Source organism: Rhipicephalus microplus, chromosome X (genome assembly GCF_043290135.1).
Source record: "Rhipicephalus microplus isolate Deutch F79 chromosome X, USDA_Rmic, whole genome shotgun sequence".
In the NCBI taxonomy this organism is placed as follows: Eukaryota; Metazoa; Arthropoda; class Arachnida; order Ixodida; family Ixodidae; genus Rhipicephalus; species Rhipicephalus microplus.
Genome location: NC_134710.1, coordinates 93,738,791 through 93,766,762, shown reverse-complemented (window position 1 = coordinate 93,766,762; position 27,972 = coordinate 93,738,791). Strand labels below are relative to the sequence as shown.

Below are 27,972 nucleotides of genomic sequence, written 5' to 3'. Positions count from 1 at the left end.
TCCCTTCATGCGTCCGTCCGTGCGTCCGTTCTTCTGTCTGTCCATCCGTCCATCCATGCGTCCACACCTCTGTCTGTGCGCTCATCTGTCCATCCGTCTATCCGTATGTGTATGTTCATCCATCCGTCCGTCTATTTAATGAACACTCAAAGTACAGCAATCTCACATCTTTTCATCATGTATTCATTATATACAAGTACTGCCATCCAGCGGACATTCTAAGGACCGCACTTTCAGGTATGTGCCACCGGTCTCCACATACACCATCGGAGGATGAAAAGACCCACACCCTAAGGAGCTTCGCCCGTAAAAACACCACGTATATAAGCAGCGAAGCGTCTATCTACCTCGAGAAAGAAAGAGTTCCCGGTGAAGTGAGGAAAGCGAATAAGTTCACTTCCCTCAAAATAGCTGAAATATGAATTAAGAAAGAAACCCTCGAAGAAAAAAAAAAGAAGAAAAGAATCAACTTCAACCAAAACAATTGCGTTCTGTGGATATTTTTTTGCAAATGAAAACAATTGTTGAAAGAAAGTTCTCTGGCCTCTGCAAGCTGTTATTCATTTCAGAATATAGACAACACCGCATCATAAGAAGTGGTATTTGAACAAATACTTCGTTGGTTTTTTTCAGTGATTTGGACGTATTTTTTCTTGCGCATCTGAAGGCCGCCAGGACTAGCCGTAAGTAACAAAAAAGTATTTCTATACAGGAGAACGGAGTTCTCACTTTTTAAAAGGAAGGTAAAAAAATAAAGCGTTAGAGATAAAGTGAGACAACAGCGTGGACTGAGAGGAACGAAGAAAATTTGAGAAAAATCAGAAAGGAAACACTTGAGAAGTGAGAGAACATCTCAGTTCCAATCGCTGCTGTCTCGGACCGGAATCCTCGCGAAAGTTGCTCTGGACAAAATCTTCGTTTGAGATAGCCAGCACTGTATGCTTCCAATAAATCTATCTCAAACGCTGCGCAGGCGAAAGATTTATAGGGGCTACTCCATCTTCGAGCTGTGCCGCTGGGACTCGGGAGCTCGATCGGCCGGGAAGGCGACCAGGGAATACGGAATGCGCTTATCCCGAGATATCCTCCTCAGCCGGGGACGCCAATCCCTGCAGCGCCCGGAGGGAATCAAGTTCGCGCGCGACAAAAGCACCACTCGGTGCCCGACCAGTGGCGACGGTGACTGGTTCCGGCGCGGGAGATGGGAAGGGTGCCGCGTCTATTCCGTGTCACGTACCGCCGCTCACTCGTCATAGCAGCAGCAACAACGAGCGAAGCGGCGCGCTGCACCACGCACTGATGAAGAAAAAAAAAAAAGGAACACTCCTTTTCGATATACAATTCCTCGCCCCTTTCTGTAGTCTTCGAGCGACGCCGTACGTTTAGGACAGGCGGAAAGGAAGTGCTCCGCCGAACAGATAGAATAATCAAATCGAGAGGTGAAAAGAGGAAGGAGCAAATTTCGTTCGATAATGCTTAACAGACTCCAAGGTGCGCTTTCGTGTTTTCTTCGTTTCTTTATGGTAATGTATATTATAATAAAACCTCATTCCCACAAGCTGCATTGTTTTCTCTCGCTCGAGTAGCTCGTGAAGAATCGGCAGCTGTGGAACCTCTCAGTTCAGCTCAACATATCAGATCGTCCATGAGCGCAGACTCTAGAAATGAACGTGGGAAGCGCTCGAGGCGGTGCTGCAAACTGAACTAAGGAAACTAATTAAAGTGCGCAGTTCGAGACAGTGGCTATTTTTCCCACAATTTTATCCTTAGACGCTCTGTCTGTTATAGTCAAAGGCGATCTTGCGTAACGACGGCGTAGCTGCGACTTGACGGTGCTTTTAATTTCGTCAACGAGTGTTTCGAGGGCTGCGGCACGTGGCTCGAAAACAAAATAACTACGCTCGCTGAATAATCGAACGCCCATGTTCAACCATCATTTTTTTGTGCTCCATGCCCGATGAAACGTGCGGCTTATAAAAGCAAAGCGTGCCTATTTATCGTACTTTGGATTCATTGTAGCGAGCGCTTTTTTACACTCCTCTTCCTTTTTTCCTTTCTTTTTTTTTAAAGTCGAAGCTATAGCACTACGTGGACGCTTCTTTCTTTCTTTCTTTCTTTCTTTCTTTCTTTCTTTCTTTCTTTCTTTCTTTCTTTCTTTCTTTCTTTCTTTCTTTCTTTCTTTCTTTAAGATCTACTTATGTCATAGCGAACACGTTTGTGGCGTTTATCTGTGTCACTGTCTTGTCCCTGTCGTTATGCGCTAAGCTATAGCGTCAAACATACCTGTCTGATACGTAATACTGCAGCGGCTGCGTTTTCGATGGAGGTGAAAATACTGCAGGCCCGTGTGCTCAGATTTGGGTGCACGTTTAAGAACCCCCGGTGATCGAAATTTCCGGTGCCTTCCACTACGGCGTCTCTCATAATCAAATGGTGGTTTTGGGACGTTGAACCCCACATATCAAACAGACGTACTACATTCCGCAGGAGGATTTGTGTTCTCGGTGTACATTCGGCACACATCACGGCTACCATTAGGTCATTCAGTGTGTGCGCCAGCGGGGAGGCCACGAATTTCGTTCTGCAAAGTAATCACTGTGGAACCATCCGGCTTCGAGCCTGCAAAGCGCCCGGTATCTGCTTTGTAGCGTCTCAGTCAACCTGACGCGGCATTATTGGTTCCTGGAATAGTTAAGAAAGCATGCATGTTACCACTAGCTGTAAAGCAGTTGTCTGGGTCTTCTGAACGAAACATACTCTGACCACGTGCACTTTTATACCGATGGCTCTTAGCTGTACCGGAGCCGTGGCTGTTCCATCTAGTGACATATCGTTGCAGTTTATATCGTTGCAATTTCAGTTTTCTCTCGGGACGGCATCGACAGCAGCACAACTCACTGCCCTTCAAGGTAGGATAAAGTGCATACCTCAGCAGCACTTTTTGTGAGTTGAGGCCCGTTTTGAAAAGACTACTTTTAGCATTGCAGCATGGATTACACGAGCAGTTGGTGTATCAAATTAGGCAAGAATACGTACCAAGCGCTCGAGAAAAGTCACGATGTTAAGTTTCAGGGGTTACCGAGCGTCTGCGGTATTGCCGGCCATCACCACAAGGATAGAGCTGCACGATCGACTCTTGAAAAAAGATGTGTGGATGCCCATACCACTCTGTACAACGGATGCCGCGCGACAACTGAAATCGCTTGCTCGCCGCCTCACACTTTTACATTTGAATGCAGTCGGTTTCTCCAACACGCGCTTACTTTCTATTGACCCTAATGTGTGACTTCATTTGCCATCCACAGGCTACGGTGGTCTAGATATGGTGCTCGTCTGCAGACCTGCCGGCGGACCCGGTGGCTGCATCGATGGAGGCGATAGTGCTCGAGGCCCGTGTACTTCTATTTAGGTCCACGTTAACAAACTTTTGCTGGGTGAAATTCCCAGAGCCCTGCACTACGGCGTCTCTCGTCATCATGAGTGGTTCTCGGAGAATAAACAACATCAACTAGTAAAGGCGAAGCATTTATTGCAAACTTCAGTGACTTCGAGCGTATTTATCTATAGGTGATTGTTGAAACTGCACTTAGTCCGCCTAAACTCGATCGAGTGTGCATCCAATCACAAAATATTTTAACGCATGTCAGGCAAAACTCACGAAACAGCATGCACCATACAAAAAATACATCAGCAATCTATCTATCTATCTATCTATCTATCTATCTATCTATCTATCTATCTATCTATCTATCTATCTATCTATCTATCTATCTATCTATCTATCTATCTATCTATCTATCTATCTATCTATCTATCTATCTATCTATCTGTCTATCTGTCTGTCTGTCTGTCTGTCTGTCTGTCTGTCTGTCTGTCTGTCTGTCTGTCTGTCTGTCTGTCTGTCTGTCTGTCTGTCTGTCTGTCTGTCTGTCTGTCTGTCTGTCTGTCTGTCTGTCTGTCTGTCTGTCTGTCTGTCTGTCTGTCTGTCTGTCTGTCTGTCTGTCTGTCTGTCTGTCTGTCTGTCTGTCTGTCTGTCTGTCTGTCTGTCTGTCTGTCTGTCTGTCTGTCTGTCTGTCTGTCTGTCTGTCTGTCTGTCTGTCTATCTGTCTGTCTGTCTGTCTGTCTGTCTGTCTGTCTGTCTATCTATCTATCTATCTATCTATCTATCTATCTATCTATCTATCTATCTATCTATCTATCTATCTATCTATCTATCTATCTATCTATCTATCTATCTATCTATCTATCTATCTATCTATCTATCTATCTATCTATCTATCTATCTATCTATCTATCTATCTATCTATCTATCTATCTATCTATCTATCTATCTATCTATCTATCTATCTATCTATCTATCTATCTATCTATCTATCTATCTATCTATCTATCTATCTATCTATCTATCTATCTATCTATCTATCTATCTATCTATCTATCTATCTATCTATCTATCTATCTATCTATCTATCTATCTATCTATCTATCTATCTATCTATCTATCTATCTATCTATCTATCTATCTATCTATCTATCTATCTATCTATCTATCTATCTATCTATCTATCTATCTATCTATCTATCTATCTATCTATCTATCTATCTATCTATCTATCTATCTATCTATCTATCTATCTATCTATCTATCTATCTATCTATCTATCTATCTATCTATCTATCTATCTCTATCTATTTATCTCTATCTATCTATCTATTTATCTCTATCTATCTATCTATTTATCTCTATCTATTTATCTCTATCTATTTATCTCTATCTATTTATCTCTATCTATTTATCTCTATCTATTTATCTCTATCTATTTATCTCTATCTATCTGTCTGTCTGTCTGTCTGTCTGTCTACAACATTTACCGCTCGATGCCGTTTCGAAAATGGTATCAATACCGAAATTGGTATGGCATAACATGACATTATGACAAACATAATTGACTAGTCATGACATCAAAATCGTGACATGCAGTAATGTAATGATTTACATTGAATAGTCTTGCCGCTCTTGTGGTGGTTTCAATCACATGCCAAATTGGTATGGTACGACATAACTGACGGTGAACATAAATGACAGACCCTAACGTGATAATCTCGACATGCATGTGATGTATGTCATTACTGCGCGCACGTTCGAGGTGCGCTTGCAGTGATTTCGGCAGCTTCACATGCACCAAATGTGGCACTACAAGAATTGAGTGGATGACGAAGGTGTATGACTGGTGCAAACATGATAATTATGAGGTGCGTGTCATGTAAGAACATGACGAGATGCCCCGCTCATGATATGCTCACGGTCATTTCGCTGGCTTCACATATACCAAGCTTGGTATTACGTGACGCGAATGGACGACGAAGGTAAATGATACGCCGAAACATAATTATCAAGACATGCGTGTCATGTAAAACATGACTACATGCTACGCTCATAGCGCACTCGTTGCCGTTTCGCTCGCTCCATATATACCAAATTTGGTATTACGTGACGTGAATGGACGGCGATGGTAAAGGACACGTCCAAACATGATAATCAAAACATGGTACGCTCATTTGCACTCGTGGCCGTTTCGCTCCCTTCACATATACCAAATTGGATTTTGCGTGACGTGGATCGACGAAGACGATAAAGGACACGTCCAAACATGATCATCATAACATGCTAGCTCATTTGCGCTCGTAGCCGTTCCTCTCGCTCCACATATACCATGTTTGGTATTACGTAACGTGAATGGATGACTAAGCTAAAGGACACGTTCAAACATGATAATCATAACATGCTACGCTCACTTGCGCTCGTGGTTGTTTCTCTCGCTCCACATACACCAAATTTAGTATTACGTAGCGTGAATGGACGATGAAGGTAAATGAGACGTCCAAACATAATCATGACATCCGTGCTATGTAAAACATGACTACATGCTACGCTCATAGCGTGCTGGTGGCCGTTTCACTCATTCCACATACACCAAATTTGGTATTACGTGACGTGAATGGACGACAAAGGTAAAGGACACGTCCAAACATCCTAGTCATGACGATTGATCATTGATTGATGTGTGGAATTTAACGTTGCAAAACCAACATATGAATATTAGAGAAGCCGTAGTGAAGGGCTCCGAAAATTTCGACCTCCTAGATTTTTTCGAACTGCTCTCAAATCTTAGCACACTTTCCTAAAGCATTTTGGACTCCATCAAAAATGCAGCCGCCGCAGCCTGAATTCGATCCCGCAACCAGTGGTTCGGCAGCCGAGTACCTTAAACACTAGACCACCGCTGTGGAGCAAAACATGATAATCATAATAGGTGTGTCATGTGAAACATGACTATAGATGGTTTCAAGAGTGCAAGCGTTGTGCCCCCCAAAACTTCAAGTCACCTCATTCACCAGCTCTTAACGTCGATACTGAAAGGACGTTTTCACGCTTTTTCAAGGGTAAGGAAAATGTGTTATTTGTTTTTCGGATAAAAAAACGTGCGTAGCGTTCAAGGTAATCTCTTGCAGGTTTTATGTAGCTCAAAAGAACATTGATCTGAATATATATTGCCAAATGAAAAATATTTTGCCAAATGAGGGAAGAAAATTGTAGATAATCAGTGGGCTATTTTCTAACGCTCTTCTTTTCCACCGATACATTTTTAGTACATCGAGGGACGAAACCGGATGTCATCAAGGGTCTGTGTTTGAAAACAGTGAAAGGGTCTATAAGCAATGCTCAAGGCAGGAAAGTCATGTACGACATAATTCCCGTCAGTCTCGTAATGCTGTGGTGATTCTGAAGTGACATATGAAGCTTTCTCATTCATGCTTTGCATATTATTGATTTCCACTGTACGTGAGATCTGCCAATTGTTATTAATCATTTGCCAACCGGACTCCTTTGTTGAGATACGAATTGGCTTCGTCGCACGTTGTCAGGTGTGAGATTTACGTATATATATCTTACTCGAATGGTCAACAGTGCAGCATGCCACTTATGCAGCTGTGGGGTGTCCATTAGGTTATTCTGTGCCACTGCGCCAGACTCATCAACGTAATCTGTGAGCAAAACTCGATCGTCTTCAGGCAAGACCGAAGTCTGAAGAAACAATTCGTGGGAACTTGGCCAAGGTTTAGCGCATTCGCAATGTTGTGAAAGCTTAATGAGCAACTTGAAGGCGACTGAACTTGACGAGCATCAGTGAACTACTGGAGCAAGTCCTTGTTGTGTGAGCTCTCGATTACTCCCCATTTCTTGTCTTTATATTTTTACGTGAATGTGCTAAAGAGCTCATTTTGCTGGAATTCTGGCATCAACGTCAGCGTCGTTGGTGGCTAGCAAAAATTATGAGCTTGTACCTCTCCGAAGAATCGAGAAAGATGCAAATAATATTAATAAAAATATTTAAAATATTCAGTTTCGGTAAGAATCCAACCTGGACAGTTTCAGTGTCAAGCACGTGTTCTACCAGTGAGCCACGCTGTTGTTCGAAATAAATCGCTTCAGCCGCAAAAGCATCAGCAAAGTGAACAGCTGCGTAGGTTGGCGTATTGCCCCATGGACGGCAGTCGTCCTTTCGCAACTTCACCTAAATAAACAATTATGGCGAGAGGTGGCATTTGGTTGATTAATATGTCGGGTTTAACGTCCCAAAATCACAATATGGTTATGAGAGGCGCCGTAGTGGAGGGCTCCGGAAATTTTGACCACCTGGGGTTCTTTAACATACACCCAAATCTGAGCACACGGGCCTACAACATTTCCGCCTCCATCGGAAATGCAGCCGCCAAAGCCGGGATTCGAGCCTGCGACCTGCGGGTCAGCAACCGAGTACCTTAGCCACTAGACCACGGCAGCGAGGCTGCTGAACACTTTGGCAACATCATACAAATAGGAAATAGAAGCAATCATCACACTGGCAGACTGCAATTATGAGAGCTATTTTTAATATAGCCTTGAATCCCGCAGCCTGAAACACAACTGTAAGGGTTACTTGCAAATGATACGCAGTAAATACTACTCCTGTGTCTGTAGTACTTAAAAGGCAGCAATGTGTCATCAAGTCCAAAACAGGAATGACGAAGACACTGGCGTGGTGGTTTGATGAGCATCGATGAGGGATGAAGCAAGTACGTTGGGTGTGACGGCGTGAGTAATGCCTCAAAGCCCTCATAGTTGATTAAGTGGAAAGTTCTAGTAATGGAAACGTACCGGCTGTGCCAGAAGAAGGGAACTTGCTGATGACAACGCTGCGCTTGCTTCGTGTAGCCGTTTTTCAGCGCCGGACCCTGACGGCATCACCTTCCACGCACTGCGTCACACTGGAATTTAGATCTCCATCAGGACTTCATCGACGCACACCTCCACTTCTTAGTCAGCTTCGAATAGAGAATGCCTTAACGAAAGCATACACAACGTTAACTGGTGTAGCTGACAGTGTGCATGCGAGGTCGGTGGCACCAAAGAAGACATTGATCGTATGCTATGCCACTGTCCTTCATTTGCCTCTGAAAGACGAACGCTTTCTGCTCTTTACTAACGTTTCGATGATCGGCTGTGGCGTTCTCCGTGCAGGTGCTGCTGGAGCACCGTCCCCATCGCTCGTCGGCTCACAAGGTACTCTTGTGCCTCTTGAGGACTACCAGCTTAACTGAACTTGTTTGAATTTTGTTTAGTGCCACCATCACGTACGCTTCAGTGAATTTTTGCTAAGAATTTTCTTTCTCCTTTTCACCACCCTCTCTCTCATTTTTACATCCCCCGTTCTCATATCCCAAGCGTAGGGTAGCCAACCGGGCATGTGCCTGGTTAACCTCCCGGCTGACTGTCTTTTATTATTTGTTGATATTGATATGTGGGGTTTAATGTCCTAAAGCCACCATATGATTTTGAGAAACGCCGTAGTGGAGAGCTTTGGAAATTTCGACCACCGGAGGTTCTTTAACGTGTTGTTTCATTTCTTTCTTACTGATGTAGATAGGTAGCGATATTTTAATGACTATCCCAGCGATGCTGGTCTGGTAAATAGCCTGGCTTGCTACTGCAGGTGCAATTAATGACAATGGCGTGTACAGTGATCACATATACACACATATACAGACATATAACACACGCAGACACAGGCAAGCATTAATACAAAAGCAAGTTGCTGATAGACTTTCAGATCTCTGTGTAATTCTTTAAAATATCCCAAATTTGCTACGAGGGTGGAGCAGTGGATGCGAGAGCAACATATTTGAATGTACTACGAAGTAAGGCTCGAAGGTAACTGTTTTGAATGGTATATTTCAAATCGGTGGTGCAAGGGAATACGGCCGCTTCTGAAAGCAAAGTAGTTTTCGGGCCCTTTGTCACCTCAATGCGAAGTTGGCGGCGAGAACACAACTTGTACAAGTATGTTATAGCAGTCTACTAATGCTTACCGAGATAGCGGGAGCACAAGCGCTTGCGACCTCTTTCTTATGGTTAAAGTTAGCAGATGCTGCTCGAGCGATGCACCCCTCTCCCTTTGCCTTTCTATGCACCTTCGCCCGATTAAAGATGGGTAGGAAGTGTCCTATCGCAATGAGGCGCCATCAACGGCGGGCCTCGCATGCTGGGCAATGTTATCTCGTGCAGCCTTCGTGCGAGGGGGATGAACGGCTCGTTTCATCTCTGTTTGATCCGCATTCGTTGCCATGGAGAGATCACGCGCTTTAACACGTGCATAGAACATTTGATGTGCTGGGCGATGTTATAAATTTTTGCTTCTTAGGGACCATGACGGCTACGGAAACAGCAAAAATCCACCTACATTGTGCACATAGTTCCTCTCGCAATTGAACACCACTAGTGCTTTCGTACTGCGCATTGTACAGGCGCTGCTTTGCCACGGGGTGAAGAGACGTCTTATATTCAAGCTCAAGCCGCGTTGCTATTGAAGTGCCTGCTTCAGAAGTGACGCTTCACGTCATAGCCCGAACAATCACGCAGGACGTGTTATAAATCTTCCTGATTGATATCTATATGATTATGAGAGATGCCCTAGTGGAGGGCTCCGGAAATTTTGAACACCTGGGGTTCTTAAAAAATCTTCCTGAGCGTTCCGTTTGGTGCACATAGCATAGTCTGCCTGTTCTAGAGTATAGCTTGCATCGGCAAAAACGAGGCGGAGTCAGCAGACGCGCGTCTAAGCTTGCCTCTTTGTTCCTTGTGGCACATAAAAGCTACTTGACCGGTCTTTTTTTTTTGCACAGTGGTCTGTATACTGGTTACTTGCGTAAGACCACGCAAACATCAAGCGCGGTCTTACGCAAGCAACCGTTCCAGTTCATTGCAGATTACAAGAAAACGCTAACAGTAGAGATGCTGCGTATTTTCTTGAAGAAGGAAAGTCAATGTTCTCGGATGGTGCGATATGTGCAGCTCTGGCCGCGGAGTACGGACAAACATTCTTTTTAACATCACCGTGAGCTGGTAGCCTCTGCAGTTCAACCTCACGGTGTAGTTCCCGAACAATATTGCCCAGACACTTGTTGTCCAGAAATAGTTGATCTTGCGCCAGCTGTGACATCAGGTAAGGCAGTATATCTTTTGAAACGGAGATTATTCCCCAAGAATACCTGGCGTAAGTGTATTGAATTAGAAGGGCAGAACAGGTAACATCGGCTGATGGTGTCTACGCACCTATATAGCATATTCTTTATTTGTGAGAGATTAATTTATTTAAACATGACGGCATATATATATATATATATATATATATATATATATATATAATCAGTTTATTTGAGACATATATACATGCAAATGTGTCCACGAGGTAAAGCAAAAGGAAACTCGTATGTCTCCTAACTAGACCTTTACTCCGGACATACATGTCCGACAGCAGGAAGAAAACTCAACAACAACATAGTTGGTGTTATTCTGCTCGAAAAAAAAAAACATGTCAACGATTGTCCTGGGGGGGGGGGGGGGTTCTCTTGCTCTGAAACCCCAGTACTGTCATGACTGCTGCCACGGGAGCCACGTAAAGGTCAACGACTTTCTGTTATTAAGAAGAAATAACATCTGAACATTACGAGTACTGACTGAAACAAGTGCATGATTCTGTACCCTGACCACAGAATACACGCAGACTCGGAAGAACTTTTGCTCCAGTAGCACAGGAACCAAAACACATCGACTTTCTGTCAGGGTTTATACATTTGATGTGTTGTACCGTAAACCTAGGTACAGCCTCACGGTTCTCGCTTGTATGCTATTGAGCCTTTTAAAAGTTTAGTTGGCGAGTTACTGCAGTGGCGGAAGGCTGTTCTCCAGGACACCTTCACATAAAGCGGCACACATACGCAGTAGTCTCCTCACACAGCGACCCCAAGCTTTATTGCACACCACGCGGAAGATATGCGTGTGATGCGAGCTTTCCCATTCATGATCTAAAATGAGGTGGCCACATCGTTAATCTACCTGTGCGAGAACTTGTGAGTTAGCTAGTATAAGTTCTATGTCTGGGTTCCATGTTGATATCTTTTTGTTTATTGTATTTCCACGTGAGAATGTGGAAGTTTGGTGTCACTGCCACCTGCCCTTTAAATATATCAATACAGTACCATAATAAATTATTTCCGCTTCCAATTATTCGAAAGCTGTCACACCGAGGAAGACTATTGAAAACTCTGGAGACCAGAGTTAAGTCTAGAAGCCGTGGGGTATACAGTGATCAATCTGAATCTCAGGAACGCACACGATTACCAGCAACAGTCCAACTTAAAGAAAAAGTCATTCTATTTTCTTTCAATAGTGGCCTCTTAATCAAAGTATGCGTGACGGGACTCGCCGCATCTCCTTGCTGCATAGTCAACAGCCCTGTTAAGTTTTATCACCAGTTCTTCTCTTTGACAGCACCTGCGACGAAATTCGACCTCCTTCTTCCCAGCTCCAGCTCATTTTATATGTTAGGATCAAAACTTGTCAAGTGAGCCTTCTGATACATCCAAGTTGCTTCCTAGTGGAACTGTACGAATCTCATTTGATCGAAGCGAAAAGCAGCTAGCACTTGTCTTATTTACGTATGCCACCACGACAGCGTATCAGAAGGATGCATGCACATATCTGGCATTCTGATCGATATGTCTTGAGAAGATATAGGTCGATGCGACAGCTTTACCGAAAGAAGAAAACGCCTGTGGAAGAGGTGTAAATCTTATTACGGGTAATGTTCTATTGAGAGTTCGTTTTTCTAGAATTTACTTTCTTGCCGTTTCGCACTCCGCAAATGCTAAACGTTCTGGGTCGGCTTAGGCGCGGAACGAAGAGCGCTGTATTTTAACGAAGTAACATTGATTAAAATTAAGTAATCGTAACTTTGATCTTGGAATGGTGACCGCTCGAGTAATTCGATTGGGATCCTCCCTTGGGCTCACTAGCAGCGCGTTCCATCTTAGTGCCGAAGGATTCTAAATTGGTCGGCAAACTTGATACAGGTCTGGAGTTGTTGCGGCTGTCGTGTTTTCGTTCTTTTGCTAGTGAAAATTCACTAAACGGTCTCGTTCTAAATATCTGTTCATAGCCACTGCAGTAAAGACCCGTTCAAGTTCTTGGCATGAGTTTGCGGCTTAATTGATAGTTCGTGTGTCAATTATGCCCAAGGGAAGTAGTGTTTCACGCAAGCTGTTTATGATCGGGGAGTAAAAAGAAATTGTTGTAAAATCTAATTTAAATGATGAGTCAGCACAGATTTGCTTAAGGAGCGCAAGTGAGTACAAAAGAGAGAGATAAATATTTCTTTTTAGGCACGAATCACCACAGGTTTTCGACTTATCGGCTTGTCATGTCGTAGCCGTGGTACATCATAAACTTTAATGCACCAGGAAAATGAAATAGCTCTCAATACTCGCCACCGGTTTACACTATATTTATATGAGTTAAAGGCTTGCCGTAACTGCCCTGAACAATATGTTCTGCTTGACAGCAGGGTGTCAGAATCCCCTACTAAAACCATCAAGATGCTCAAGTTTCTCATGGAAAACTAGAGACAAAAACGTGGAGATCTTTATGGTAAATGGAGCTGCTGGAAATGCCCTTTTCAAACTTACCTAAAAAGTGTTGGCGCTGTGCTGGCCACCGGCTGGCTAAAGATGAAGGCTTTAGTCGAGCTGAAACACCATTTTGTACATGCCTAATGAAAGCAGACATGAAGGTAGGAGAAAAAATCAACTTGGGGTAAACTGCATTCCGACGCCATTTCCTAACGACGTTAGTGGAGTTTAAGCACCTTTGCCTACACGCCTCGTTTAAGGCTTGTCACCCACTAGTGCCTCACCAGGCAAATTTCTCTGAAATCAATAGGAAGAATTACCTCGTTCAGGCCTTTCTTCTTCTTCTGTCTCTCATTGCCAATTAGCGGCGATATTGCTGTGGGAAACAGCGGCGTACACTGCATGTTTCGCTCCTCCTGCAGGTTTCACGTGACTGGAGCTGAAACACCCCTTCCTACGTGCTTCGTCTCTCTTAAGTTTTTTTTTTTACACATGTCATCATCAGTGTAGGAAGAAACAGTCGCCGCGAAAAATGTGATCACTACAACATTGTATGTATATGATATTAGGCTTTCGGGTAATTACGTTATAACTTCGTTTAGATTCAATATCCGACTTTCCCAACTCTTGAAAATCCAATCCAAGTTTAAACAAAATTAGCAAATCCCACGTACGACGGGAATCGATGATATGCAAAGCACGAATGATGAAAGTTGAAGTGTCAGTTTAAAAGCAGCCTAAAATTACGAGGCGGGCGTACATTATGCCGTACTTGACTTCCATGTCATGATTATCATGTTTGGACGTGTCATTTAGCTTCATCGTATATTCACGTCCCGTAATACCCAATTTCGTATATCTGAAGATAACAAAACGACTGCTAGCGTACTGTGAGCGTGGCGTGCCGTCATGACTTACATGACACGCATGCCATAATTTCCACGTTAGGGTCTGTCACTTATTTTCGCCACGCAGTCATGTCATACTATACCAGTTTTGCAATATGTCATCTGAACGAAACCACCGCGAGAGCATAAGACCATGAAATGTAAATAATCACGTTCATGACATCCATGCCATAATTTTGATGTTTTGACTATAGTCAGTTATTCTCGTCAAAAAGTGTTATGTCGTACCAATTTCGGTATTGATACCATTATCGAAATGGCCAGGAGAGCTGAAAGTCGTAGGTGGCTAGATAGATAGATAGATAGATAGATAGATAGATAGATAGATAGATAGATAGATAGATAGATAGATAGATAGATAGATAGATAGATAGATAGATAGATAGATAGATAGATACGTCAAAGTCACCAAAGTTCGGTCAAGAAATGCTTCAGATTTAAAACGCAAACATTAGGGAGTACGGCCACTCCTTGGTGGGAAGCTGTTTTCATGATGTCTATCGCTTTACCACGAAATAAGTGATGAGAGCGCTGAACGTACAAAAGAACGGGCCATCTAAAAACCTTAGTCAAGATAGGGCTCGGAAGCACGGCCTACTGATGAAAGTTTACAGTTGCTGCCTTCTTGGCGCAGCCCACCCACCCGCTCACCGGCATCACTTCATGCTCTTTCGCCCGACGAAGACGGCCGGCATGTTTTATCTTTCTTGGGCCAGGCCCCGCAAACGGAGCTCTAATTCGGTTTCAAAGAACATGCACACACGTAGCGGTTGCCGGGCATGCATCTGCATCCGGTTGAATGGAGTGAAATTAATGCGTATGTTCGCATTTATTGACTTTCCCAAGTTTTTAGAAATAAAAAGAATTTAAAGCCTCTGAAAAACGTCTCTTTTGTTTTATTGCCTTTTCTCATTCTTTATTTCATCAATTTTGAATCAGGCGAAGCACAGAAAGGGGTTGACTTGCGTTCGTAGCTCTTGCCTCCACTCCTCCTCGCCCGTCGCTCAGCGATATTAGAAGTTGGATCGCGCTCAGTGATTTCGCACGATTGGCGTTTCAACTACGGAAAGATATAGACAGCAAGTTGTGCCGGGCAGAGAATGGAAGGCGCAGTGAGCCACGCCGAACAAGTCAAGCATGCATTCGTCGAAGATGGCTTAATGTGGCAACACATGTTTTCGCGGCTCTGCGTTGTGCTAACACGGGGACGTCTAGTTCCGCGAAGGTTTTCCAGCGTTTCTAAAGGGACTGTGCGAGCACAATAATTGACACTCATTATTTGAGCAGGTATTGATTTTGCATAAGTACATATGAGTAAACTTAGTTAGCCAGACTGGACTGACGGAAGTGCCATGTCGCTTGACGAATTGATGAAGACGGCAGCGAAGCTCCTGTCGGGAAAATGTGTTTATTGAAAGCTTGAATTCGAGTTGGCTCGGCTACACAGCTTTAGTTTCTTATGCTTTTGGCGTGTAGTTCAAATGATGTCAAGTAATTATAGGCTGCTTCCCGCTCATGAAACTCTTGTAGCCGCGGTTTCAACATTTGTGGGTTTTTACTTGTAACAGGGTCACTCAAATACAAGTGATGGACGAAATGCTTCTAACAAATACTACAGAGAATTTTGATGGAGGCAATGTTATGACAAGTGAACTTTTCTTCGTCTAGGCAACGCTGTTGCCCTAACGAAGACAAGTCAACTAGCCGAAACACTGTTTTCAGCGACGTTCTTTCTCGAAAAGTTTCTGATCTCTTCAAGCCTTTCCGTGCTTCTGAACTTGAGTCTCGTTTGGTGCTCAAGTTCTGTAAAAAAAACTAGGCGCACCATCACAACAAATGCGATTCAGTGAAATACGACGTGTCCTATTCACAGTAGGTGATAACTTTTGCATTGTTATGGATATTCTGGGTTCAACGTCTGCTCAATATGTCCAGTTATATAAAAAAGCAGCGTTTATAGATTGACACTTTCTCACTACGTGAATGTATCTGTGCCCAGCCATGGTGATCTAGTGGCTAAAGTACTTGGCTGCTGACCCACAGGCTGCATATTCGATGGAGGCAAAAATGCTCTAGGCCCGTGTGCTCAGATTTGGGTGCACGTTAAAGAACCCCAGGTGGTCACAATTTCTGGAGCCATCTACTACGGCATCTCTCATAATTATATGGTGGTTTTCAGACGTTAAACCCCACATATTATTTAATCAATCATCGTGAATGTATCTGTTTTTTTTTTGGTACAAAACATGCGATGAAAACTGCATTTAATTTGTTTCAATCGAGTTTCCTCTTACAGAGAAATCAGTCAGCTTAACTTTCGCTTCTTCGGAAAACACGAAAAAAAAATAAAAAAGTATAATAAAATTTTATGGCCGCATTGCGCTAGTGGCCAGAGGATCTGAAAGACGGCACGAGCGAATTCCGCTTGCATACGAAGTGGGAAAGGAGGGCTTCTGTGGCAACCCTCCTCCTTTCAATTTTCCGTCTTTTCCCCTTTATTTGGGAACCTCACCAGTGACAACGTGAAAGAAGTTTCCTGTTCGGGATTTATTTCTTGTAGCATGCCCGGCGAGCGCCGGTGGTAAAAGCGGCGTTGCCGCTGCCAAGAGCGTATGCGTGGGACATATAGGCAGTTTCCACCCCCTGGTTAAACTACGCTCGCACAGAGAGAATGGAATGAAAGGCGGCCCAGTGATAGCTCCATATGCGACACAGTTTTAACACAAATGAATCTGCACAGAAAAAAAAATTATCTATCTCTAGATGCCCAGTTAACTAAAAAAATTGGCTATAAACAGTCTATAAACAACCCTCATATAGGGTTGTTTATAGACTGCCTTGGACAAAAATTTCACCATTTCTTTCTAAGTACTTCAGACATAATTCCAGCAGATCTACTATCATGGCGTAGAATTCAGGAAAAATTCGTGTTTCCGCCGTACAGCTCATACTACCACACGCCGTCAGTTTTTACATCAAAGCCGCACATGGTTAGGTTCTCTGTGTATGCATGCAAAAATCGTTAGCGTAGGCACGTGGCAAAAAATTGTCAAACCCCTATAATCACCTCTGGTTCACTAATAATGAAGTCGTCTGCAGGCAAAAAACGTATAACTTACAGAAAGTGGACCAACCCAACTCTGACCCGAAATGAATTTCGGAAGATGCCCCTGTCAGTTTCAGCAAACTTCAACGGTCCTTTAACGTGCACTGCTACGCCTCTACATTCTTTATTGTTTCTGATATTTTGCGGCTTTTACGCCAGAGTGCTGAGGAGCAGAATTATTTGGCCTTTGTCATACTTGTTACATAAGTAAAGCACAAAATTGTGTTCTCTTTATCATGAAAACCCGTTAATATTGTCAGACACGATTCTGGTGATTCTCGGAGATTGTTGCATTGACCCGCATACATGAGCCCAACTCGATGGGAAAGAAATGCAATGTACGGACATGGGCTTAAATTCAGATGCACGTGGAAGAACACCCGAAGGGAGAAATTTGCGTGCTACTACCGACCCCCTCTTCATTCCACTATGCCGTGCTTCATATAATATAGTAATTTTGGATGCGTAATACGCGACCGGTTATTTATTACGTAGGCACATGAAAAAACCTCGCTACGCACACGCATCATATAGGTCATTGCACATATATCCTTCGACATGTACGCCGTTATCTGGCAAGCACAGACTCTCTAATGATTTGTCGGTGAACTTGAGTCTGCGCTCGCACTATTTAGCGCTGTGTTGTGACATGTACGCTGAGAAAACGTTACATCAGAGAATTTCTCAATAAGGTATAGATTCCAACGCAAAAGCTACAAAGGAATTCCTTGCAGTGATAGAAAAACGAGAAAATAAATCTGCCCGAGAGCATAGTATTTTTTTTTAATTTTTATTGATTGTTGCATGTGTGTCACTTAACGAGGAGGATGAGCTCTCTCGCCTTGCAGCAACGGGATTCGCGGCAAAAGCTGCTTTACGTCACAGCGAGGCATCGGGACACGCGTGGCGGCTGCTGGGTCCTTGTTTGCAAGATTCAAAATTATCCTGCCATTAATATCGCGCACGGCGGCACCATCTCTGTAATTCCTTGGCCGACATAATCCCAACTCACGCGCCTACGTGACCCACCAAGTGGAGTATTTCCAACGACAAATACGTCTCGTTAAAACAGGATTACACGTTCCCGGCGGCACTCGACTTCGCGCGTGTTCGACGTGAAGGTTCCGTGCCAATACCAACACCAAAAGTAAAAACCTTGCCCCCCCCCCCCCCCCCCGCCCTCCCAACCATCCCCAGCCCGACTTGTCTGAGGCCCTCCCACTCCTTTTTCAAGGCCGCCTTGTTCCCGTGTGTGCACCCAGGGCTCGGTGCGCGAAAGGCGCTCCTGAATACACGTTCGAAACAAGGGATGAATGCTGCTGCGCTGTTTCGAGCGGCACATGCACGTACTACATGCGAGGGGCGGTGGCACCAGACGGGCCGCCTGCTTTCGACGCCTTCTTTGCGCGCGAAGATCTGTTGAACCTCGCCGTGTGTGCGCTCATTGCAATACGTCTTGATATCTCGTTTGCATTTTCTGCACTTCTATTCCTCGTGCTTCTTTGCCATGGGTTTCGCTGTATGACGCCTTGAAATTTTATTTCGTTGCTGTCTAATGGCTTTCAATGCTCAGAGACGAAAGAAAGTGAAAAAAAAAAATGCCAGCTGCAAAATTCGATAGACGAGTTGACACGGCTGGTGGGCGCGAATGAGCGCTCTAGGTTCAAATAGAAAGATTGAATAAAATAATACAAATAATGACCCGCACTTCAATTGCGCTCTCTTTCAGTAAACTAAGGAGCTGAAGCGTGGCGCATGTTGAAAAGGGAAACTAAAAGAAATAATGTCGTTTTAATGAGGTGGGATGATAAGTTTTCGTGTTTGCTCTCTTTCAATAAACTTTTTTCTGTCAGGCATCTTTCCTGTCAACTGCTTTTCCTTCTACCTTGTGTGCTCATATATTTCCACATTATGCTCTCTTTCTTCTATATATAAGATTTGAAGATGCTGAATGCATACAGCTCTTTTTCTTGCAAAATGAGTGCAGTACGCGGATACAGTTTACCTAATGGATTTTATTGAGCTCTAGACCTTGACATGTCTTTTGTAGTAATTTCTCAGTTACAGCCATCAATGAGCGAATGGCTGGCACTACACTAAATGTAACGACTGATGTCGTATGCCCTATTATAGTGTGGCTATACCACGTGAATGCAGCCACGGTTGTTGTGTGTTGCAGTTTTTTTTTCATTCATTCGCGCAACGGGCCACGCTATGCCAGTTGTTATGAATTGATAATCCCGAAAACTGACAGACTTGTTCAGTGATTCTGCAAAGTGACCGAGAACCAATTGCACTGAACAAGCAAGAACAAGTGGCACTATTGTTTTCATTCAACGGGGGAAGCTTTTTATCCCCTTTTATTTTCGATTTTGTCAATATTTGCGAAAATTGAAGTCTCATGTCACATCTGATAGAGCTTACAGAAAGACTAAGCACTTCTACATTTCAACTTGGAGGACCATTGAGATTTGCCTTCAAGAGTGGAACGCGATAGTGCAATCTGCAGCCTCGAGTGCATCGCCCTCTCAATCACTTAGCTATCTTCCATTCTCGGTGCATGCCTTCACTGTGCCATAAGGAAGTGATCGGCTGTGCGCGTACCATTAGCCGTTTCCCGGTATCCTAGAACATCTCCTGAAAGTACACCTGTTAAGTGCCACTACGCCATAAATATTCCTGTTGCGAAGTGGCGTAGGGTTCTCGTGCACACCAACTTATCAACTGCTAACTTATAACTTCCGTTTTCGGTGCATGCCTCAACCGTGCCGCAAGCAAACAAACACTTTTGCGCCTAACACTGGCTGTTCAAAGCCATCCTCAGATACCTACTACAAGTGCAGTTGCGATTTGCCCACTACGTCACAATTATTCTTTTTGCATTTTGTGAGTCAGCGAAGTATTCCCGCTACGTGTCCGTAAGGCAACACGCGGACCTACGCAATAACTGTTCACTTTTTTGATGCTTTTGCTTATGATGGTAATTAAATACATATGAGCGCTTTGTAATGGGTGAGGCATTAAAACACCCATTCATTGCACAAATCAGACGTTTTGACGCCTATAGTGGGATTCTACGCTTAATTCTGCCACGCAATAATACATTCGTTACGGAGGCAACTTTTAGTACATGACATTCATATATTCTTTTTTCCAACAGTTTAAGAACATATATTGCCTCTGTGATAGAACACTTGTTTGCAACGCAAACAAACAAAATATTTAACAATTAAATCAAATATTTAAGAATTATTTTAATTTACATCTATCACAATTTTGGATCATCGACAAGATCATTACTTTTCGCTGACAACCAACGATATTGGTGCACGACACCGACGCTGACACTGGAATGACCGTTAAATTTCTTCTTTTCAGCACTATCATGTTAATTAGCGATTTCGTAAGAACGCTACCTGCAGTTTCAAACATGCTTTTTTCCAGTTTAACAACCTCCGTGTGAAATTACAACGAATGCGTGCCGTGCTTTAAAAATAGAGGTGCTTACAGGCTGTATGTCCTATTCACTCGCTATAGCAATCTCAAATTAATTACCAGCAAATATATCTTTGCTCCTTTAAACGGATAAAAACTATTAAAATTGAATAAAAACAACAAGTGTGCTTACGCAAACAAGATATTTATGCGGTAAGATGGATTATCTAAGTGATCAGGAGCTGTTGGGCAGGGAATGTTGCTGGGGCCAATGTTTCCAGAAGTGCAGGACTTGTCTCTGTCAAAGTGTTGTTTCCAGAGACATCCACTGCTTAACGATATCTAAATGACGTAGCGCCGAGATGGAATAAATGTCTTGGGGCACCTCTAATAATATAGTGAACTAATAGTAAGCTGCAAATACAACGAACGCCCTGAATGCCGTGTTTTGGTTTCCATGATGTGCACTGATGGTACCACGTAATTAAGTGATTTGGTTTCTCAATTTCTTCAATTGAAACACTCAATTTTCGAGTGTTTCAACTCCAATAAATGCGTTAAAAATGGGTTTAACGTTCCAAAAGGGCACTTACGATTCGCAACTTTCACAGATGGTGGCGTCACCATGCGGCATTCGTCATAACTGTCATTTGGGTGATGACCCCGCAGCCAGCCCATGCCATCGTTCAGTCGGCCTCACATACGCGGTTTGCTGGTGCTTTACATTTTGTCGCTGGAAATTTATACTTCGGTTATTCTGAATTCGGTAGTGAACTACCGAAGTCGGACAGGTACTGCGATTCGTAGTAGCAATGATTTACTCTTTATTGTTTACTTGCTGTGCTAGAAAAATCACAAAATATGTTGGATACCACTGTGCAGACGCCGGGCAGTCAAAGACGAGGTTTCCTGCTTTGCACGAGCATGGCCGCTCGATCTTCTCCGGTCCTGGCACGAGCAACATTCACAAAGCTGTACCTGCATTCCTTATCACCGCGGCAGACGATGTGCCCGGCATTCAAAACTTCTTTTCCTCCAATATCCGCCGCACACGTGTTTCTCAACACGCAGTTTGGGATATAATACATGCTAGAGTCAATGACCTTCTCAGCAAAGCCTTGACAACACGGTGGTTGCAGTCGAAAATACTACGCACTTCGAAGTGACGGACACACCGGCGGCGGCTGCCAACGCGCCGTCTGCACGATCCCCAAACTACAGCCACGTTGGGCTTGCACTAGTGCCCTCTCTGGGCGGTGAAAGTTGCTAATAGATGCCATAGATGTCACTAAGAAGAGAATAGCGGCTAATATTTTCCACTAAAGCTTATTTCACGTGCGCTATATGCACGGTACAAGTGCATTTCTTCTTCGTCTTCTTTATTTTTTAAAAATTATGACCATGTTAAATTGTGGTCGCCATACTTGGAATCGATATTAGAGGACGTTGACACAGGATAAAGGTTTTTCAGACTAGTGTAAAAAAGAAAATGCGCATGACGCCACCTTGATGCAAGATGCAAACTCAAGGTTTCATTAAATGATTGAACTGGACGGGGGAGTATGGGCTTTTATGTAGGGAGAAGGACGCCGATGTAGCTAGCGTTGGCAAAACGACGTGAGGTAATTTTTTTTTCTAATTTGTTTCGGGATAAGCGAGTTTTATAGCTTTCCGTGTCTTTTATTTTTTTAGAAGCAGTAGAATGATGCAATGCCTCCATATAACTTTGTGACTTCTTTTGAACCTGAATTTTTTCTATGGGCAGTGCGTTCATATGAACGAAAGAGCAGTGCGAAAGAAAAGGACTTTAAAATGAGCCGCTCCACGGAGGTGTTAAGACTCACATTTTTTTGCCTGTCTGTCGTTTTCCTGTACGCAAGCGCCGTATTTTGTATAGTTCCCTATAGCTCTTACCGTTGCCCTTTAGAGCCGCACTGACAGGCGCTTGTTTGGCAACTCGAACGAGTTATGAAGTGCGGCGCTCAAGGCTGTTCGTTACTGTTGTAGGAAAGCAGCTGCTCGCGGTGGCGTTGAGCTCAAATCTTGATTGCCGCTCAACGCAGTTTCGCAAGCAGACTACCTCGGCAACCAGCCCCACGTTAAAGAGGCTAAAAAAGCGTGTCGCGTGTGACGACACTATAGTGCACAGAGTAGGCTGTGAATCAGGCCAGATTTGTGGCGTTGGTTGCGTCTGGACGTAACTGTCGTCGCCTGTCCGTTCACCTCTGCAGAAATGCCCAAACCGACCGTCAAGAGACAACACAGATCTTTTGCTACACTTCTCGCCTATACTTGTTTTTGTCACCCCTTACTCCTATTTGACGTTCGTGATTTCCCTTGTCGTTCGTCCTTGTCGGTTGGTCTCACTGGCTCATTTGGTCGCGCTTCCCGCTTTGTTACCGCTCCCGGGCTATTTTTGTATCCTTTTTTTTCCCTCTTCTTCTGTTTGGTTGTAGCAAATGTGACTGCCCTGCCTGTCTCTCTCCATCTTTGCACGGCGCCAAATAGAGGAACCCATATATATCTTGAGTACGCCGGGCACGTCACAGCGCAGCGGCGACAGCGTCTGTTTTGCAATGTGATTCGTGCAGTGCCAAATTTCGCCTCTCGCCGCTAATGCTTCCTGTGCCAGCAACTTGGATGACGATGTTACAGGCATTTTTTTTCTTGTATCACCCTCCTCGGACCGCCAGCCTCTGCGGAACCGAGAAATGTACTGATCTTCATCGTTTCTTACTTTTTCCTCCGTTATGGCTCCTGGGTACGACTGCGCTCTGCGTAAGTGTACGTTTTGCCGTTCTCTTTTTTCTTTACTTATTTTCTCTTCGAATTTCTGCGCTATTGGGGAACCTTTTATTGATGGTAAATACTTACGTCACCTTAGTTGAGTGACGGTAACTCGTTACACTTTTGGTGCTAAAAATATTGGGACGCGCACGCCTTTTGAATTTGCAAGCAGCACATGGCCTGTGCCATGCCCGTACTGCAGCATTATGAAACCGAGCCCACTGCTTGGAAAGACCTTCTAAAATCTTCGAGCACATCGGCTGAATGAGCGATTGAAAACTCGATAAATCATTTATGAAGCACTCACCGAAAACGCTTACAATGTTATCATGACGTATTGCGATGCTGAATACGCTGAAAATGCTTCAAAGTACTCGCAAGCGCTAGTATAATTCCAAATTCAACACAACTAATTCGGTTATTCAAGTCGTTACTTTCGCCTCTCTTTCTCTTCGGGGAGCGTTTTGGCACAGATATTTATTCCGCGTACTCACAACACAGGTTGCTACGTAACGACTGCGTTTTACCTGCTTACTCACCATGTAAATGAAGTCCTCGTGTTTTAATGAGCTGCATTTTTGGCCGGTTCACCCGAAAATTTTATTCATGCGTGGAAATTTAAGAATGCCGACTGATCCCGCGACCCACCATTCAATGCGTAGTCTGAGTCCTTGGGGTGTGTGCTTGACATGATCGACAAGTGCACCGAGGCAAATTAGGACACATTGAGGACACACAATTAGACCCGTGTGCACTAGTATACTGGAGCCGAAGACGTGCAAGAGAAATACGGGAAAGATGAAATAATATAATGAAGAAGGCAAAGAAGAAAAGGAAGAGTGAGGAGGAGGACGAAAAGACATATTAGTAGCGATCGTATATATTAATTTTACATGTAGGCCCCACCGTGGCGGTCTAGTGGCTAAGGTATTCGGCTGCTCATGTGCAGGTCACGAGATCAAATCCCGGCTGTGGCGGCTGCATTTTCGATGGGCGCGAAAGTGTTGTAGGCCCGTGTGCGCAGATTTGGGTGCGCGTTAAAGAACTCCAGGTGGTCTATATTTCCGGAACCCTCCACTATGGTGTCCCATAATCATATGGTGGTTTTGGGATGTTAAACCCCACATATCAATCTGTCAGTCATAATTAAAAAACAGTGCTGCTTACTAAGCGTGTTTAGTTCAAAGCAGGCACAAGTGATTACGAGGAAGCTTTCTTTTCAGCAAAACAACAACAAAAAATATTTATCGAGGGCCTCGCTGAATACTATGACATTATGTGCTTTTTTATAAAGCCACATGTAAAAACTACTTAAATATGAACGCAATGAAAAAAACGCATTAATGTAACCATTGAAACTAATAATCGAGCCACTAAAAATATAACCACCCAAGAACTCCGCGCAAATAGTTAACCAGTGAAAAATGAAACGTGCGGCCATTGACGGTGCCTAAATTAGGCAGACTGCTTTTCATCTGCGATTCATTGCACGTCCCACAGACCCGAAACTCACCGATGTCGGGAGCAGCCAGACACTGCTGCGCCAGTACCTCCATTGCATTGCTCCGTTGTTTTAGAGACCGGATTCCATTCAACGTTGCCAGGTTGTTTTTAAACCCGAGACGGCCGCAGACGTCGTAGCTGAAACCAAAGTGCCGCGGAAGAAACTCCACACGAAAGCTGGCGTTCGCCCCAGCGAACGAGTTCCCGCAATCATCACGTTGACGCTGTGGTGCCAGCAACGCCGCTTTCTGGTCGTGCCGTTGTTCCGATCGTTTGACCTCGCGAGCCTACTCAGCGGCATGGTTTGACAGATCCGGCCGCCACTGGCGCTTGCATTCCCGTTCACAATTTAGCGCGACTTGGAAGACTGCCGGATCATCGGTATACGCCGTTGCTGCGGCACTTGTGCCCGCGGTCTGCAGCACTGTCAGTGCCTTTTGTCAGCGCCTCCACTGTGAGCGCCTTTTGTAAAGAGTCCCGCTGTACGAGAGTCCGTAAGATCTGTGACTTACCCATGTGGAAGCTCTCAGTAGAAATTGATGCGTGCATACTCGGCACCACGGCTGCGATAGGATGGACGACGTCACTCACAAGGTGGCCAATGGCATGCGTGCTTAGGCATGACTCCGAGAACGACATAACTGATAGCACAACGAATGAAGACCACTCGTGACACCGACGCCAAATGCTTTTTCGTTTCTCCTAGCCATATACAGCTTTCTCTATAAAAGTGGCTAAAAAGATCCATTTATGTAGGTTTGCGTCCAGGGAAAACCTACCATTTTTTTTGCGCTGTGAGAAAAGAAAGTATCCAGTAATGCACAAGGCAAAATATGAATAATGCTCGCGTGTTAAGTCAACTTTTTATTTATCGCTACATTTCTTTAGTTATATGATTTTCTGCGAGCCTCCACGTGGGTTTTGGTTAGTGTTTCCTTAAAGAAAAAAAAAACCATGCATGATGCGATGTTAGCCTCACTCGTGAAAATGATGCCAGCTTGAAACCAAGGAGTCTACATTCAATATGATCTCTTCGACGCTGCAAGGACGTTTTTGAAAATGTGACGAAAGGCAGTAAAAGATGCTTTCAAAACCTTGAGGGGTGTCACCATATGTTACTAGACGTGAAGGTATGTTCAGCAACATCAGTTGAAAAAAAAAGAAAACCCGAACACCTTATTCACTTATTTCTCTTTTGGCAAGAAGAGGAGAAAAAGCGGAATATATATATATATATATATATATATATATATATATATATATATATATATATATATATATATATATATATATATATATATATATGTATATATATATATATATATATATATATATATATATATATATATATATATACATTATGACGACTCGGTTGTAGCGAGGTTTATTGGCCGTGAACTCGGGAACGAACAAGCGCAACGGACCCGACAAAGAAGCGCTCGTGCCAAGCAGATGATGATTGTCAGCCAGAACATATGATGATGATTAACTGCTGTTCAGATGAGGATGAAGCGCATAATAGATGCCTACACTGATTCCCCCCCCCCGTGGAAGCGGCCAGCCTGGCCGCTGCGGGCGGGTAGTCAAGGTGACGACGTCGTGTGAAAAGCTTCATGCGGGAAACGTGCACAATTTCGGTGCTGCGGTAACGGCGGTCAGTTGGCACGACAAGAGGCGTCACACGATAGTTGACAGGTGAAGTCTGCTCTAAAACAACATATGGGCCGATGAATCGAGGTTGGAACTTGTCGCAGAGACCAGGTGTGCGAATTGGTGTCAATAGCAGCACCTCGTCACCCGGTCGGAATGATACCACACGATGAGAGGTGTCGTAGACGGCCTTCCTTGCTTGTTGCGTAGCTTCCGTGTTCATACGAGCGCGCTGGTGGCACTGGGCAAGGCGAGAAATATATTCTTCGCAAGAAGATGGTGATGTAGGGCCATTGCTGGTGAAGAAGGAAACATCGATAAAGAAAGTAGGTGAACGTCCGTAAACGAGATAAAACGGTGAGTAGCCTGTTGTGCGCTGAACAGCGGTGTTGTAGGCAAAAGTGAGGAACGGTAGAAGTTTATCCCAGTTTCTGTGATCTGGTTGAATGTATACGGCGATCATGTCGGCAAGGGTTCGATGAAATCTCTCGGTCAGACCATTTGTTTGAGGATGGTAGCTAGACGCCATCTTGTGTGTGGTACCAGAAACGCGAAGAACTTCACCTAAAAGCTGTGATAAGAACACCTTTCCACGGTCACTCAGAAGTACACGAGGTGCACCATGACGTAGTATTATGGCCTGAAGGACGAAGTCAGCAACTTCCGATGCTGAACCAGTAGCTACTGAAGTTGTCTCGGCGTAGCGTGTCATATGGTCTACGGCGGTTACTATCCATCTATTTCCAGCACCAGTAACAGGAAGGGCTCCATAAAGATTGACACCGACGACCTCGAAAGGTGTTGTAGGGCACGTCATTGGCTGTAACTGACCAGCTGGGGGAGATGTCGGAAGTTTGCGAAGTTGGCATGGAGAGCAAGAACCCACGTACTTTGCTACGCTGGTAGAAATCCCAGGCCAATAAAAGCGGCTTCGAATGCGGTCGTATGTTTTGTGAAAGCCTAGATGGCCAGCAGTCAAATCGTCATGAAAGGCGTTAAGTACATGATGTTGAAGAGCGCGTGGCAGAACAGGTACCCAGCGTGTGCCGTCAGGATGATATATGTGACGATACAGCACACCGTCCTGGAACTTGAAGTGCTCGAGTTGTCGACGAAGGCGTGCATTGGGTGGACGCGTAGCTCCTGAGAGGTGGTCTATAATGCGCCGACAATACGGGTCAGCCTGCTGGTGAGAACTGAAGGGTTGTTCATCGTCTATTGGCGGTTGGTACAGCGAGGCGAGCAAGGCAACAGAAGTGGGAGTCACGTCCACACTGGTGTCGTTGGAGGTGGCAGCTGGAGTGTCGAACGACGCTGTAGGTAGTGGGCAACGAGAAAGAGCGTCGGCGTCTTGATGTTTTTTGCCCGATTTATAAATAATCTCAAACTGATACTCCTGTAGGCGTAAAATCCAACGGCCCAAGCGTCCGGACAAGTTCTTCATTGTAGAAAGCCAGCATAAGGCGTGGTGGTCCGTTACGATGGTGAATTGACGGCCGTACAGATAAGGATGGAACTTTTGTATGGACCAAACCACAGCGAGGCACTCCTGCTCCGTGATGGTATAGTTTTTTT

At 44.2% G+C, this 27,972-nt stretch overlaps 1 long non-coding RNA gene across 3 annotated transcripts in view; it reads left to right on the top strand.

The window, feature by feature from the left end:
* The window catches only part of LOC142775657 (uncharacterized), a 320,531-nt gene that overhangs the window by 44,850 nt on the left and 247,709 nt on the right, over nucleotides 1-27,972 (top strand). The window contains exon 2 of one of the 3 annotated variants that reach the window (XR_012886901.1): nucleotides 634-683. The exons of the other annotated variants lie outside the window; for them this stretch is intronic. This is a non-coding gene — a long non-coding RNA (uncharacterized LOC142775657). The remainder of the gene's footprint in view (nucleotides 1-633; nucleotides 684-27,972) is intronic. 3 annotated transcript variants of the gene reach the window in all.